This window comes from Schistocerca gregaria, chromosome 3 (genome assembly GCF_023897955.1).
Source record: "Schistocerca gregaria isolate iqSchGreg1 chromosome 3, iqSchGreg1.2, whole genome shotgun sequence".
NCBI lineage: Eukaryota > Metazoa > Arthropoda > Insecta > Orthoptera > Acrididae > Schistocerca > Schistocerca gregaria.
This window is the reverse complement of record NC_064922.1, coordinates 163,612,152-163,613,174: the sequence shown is the minus strand read 5'-3', so window position 1 is coordinate 163,613,174 and position 1,023 is coordinate 163,612,152. Positions and strand designations below refer to the sequence as shown.

Sequence of the window (1,023 nt, the reverse complement as noted above, 5' to 3'; positions counted from 1 at the left end):
CGTTATTGTAATACCTAGGTATTTAGTTGAATTTACAGCTTTTAGATTACTGATTTATCGTGTAACCGAAGTTCAACGAGTTCCTTTTAGGACCTATGTGGATGACCTCACACTTTTTGTTATTTAGGGTCAACTTCCACTTTTAGCACCATTCAGATATCTATTTCTAAATTGTTTTGCAGTTTGTTTTAATCTTCTGAAGACTTTATTATTCGATAAACGACAGCGTCATCTGCAAACAACCGAAGACGGCTGCTCAGATTGTCTCCCAAATCGTTTATATAGATAAGGAACAGCAAACGGCCTATACCACTACCTTGGGGAAAGCCATCGTAATGTGTCCTGATTTACCGCTTCCATGTTTTTACCCACCCCTTTATATTTCACACTGAAAACAGGAATGACAAAAAGTATTTTGTCAAATAACTGGAACACTGGAAACGTCTCATATCTGATGTTCAGCCTCACATATTCAAATTTTTAAGTACTTTAGAGATAGCGTAAAATCCCGAAATGCCCATTGTCAAATAATACACTGGTTTCCAGAATGAGATTTTCACTCTGCAGCGAAGTGTGCGCCGGAGAGCTTCTGTTAAGTCTGGAAGGTAGGAGACGAGGTACTGGCGGAAGTAAAGCTGTCAGGACGGGGCGTGAGTCGTGCTTGGGTAGCTCAGTTGGTAGAGCACTTGCCCGTGAAAGGCAAAGGCCCCGAGTTCGAGTCTCGGTCCGGCACACAGTTTTTATCTGCCAGGAAGTTTCAATACACTTGTTAAACGTTTCTCTCAGAGGAAACAGGTGTCAGTTTCTCTGCAGCAACGCTCATTACTTGATATTCCATTGTTCTGTTAGAATCTGACTCTCGTCCGCTCACTGCAGTACATTGTTTATTATGCGCTGTGGAGGCCATTTAGCAGCATTGTGGGAGGAACATGAAACCCTTCAACGAAGACTTTCTTCGAGCCACGACGTCGCTATTAGTGTAACGAAACGTTAATTGACTCATTACGGTCGACTGCAGGCGGT

At 42.5% G+C, this 1,023-nt stretch overlaps 1 non-coding gene across 1 annotated transcript; it reads left to right on the top strand.

Moving 5' to 3' along the window:
• The first annotated feature begins 658 nt into the window (after positions 1-658).
• Positions 659-733, top strand: Trnas-uga (transfer RNA serine (anticodon UGA)). The gene has a single exon. It is a non-coding gene; the product is annotated as a tRNA-Ser (tRNA).
• Positions 734-1,023: the final 290 nt, after the last annotated feature.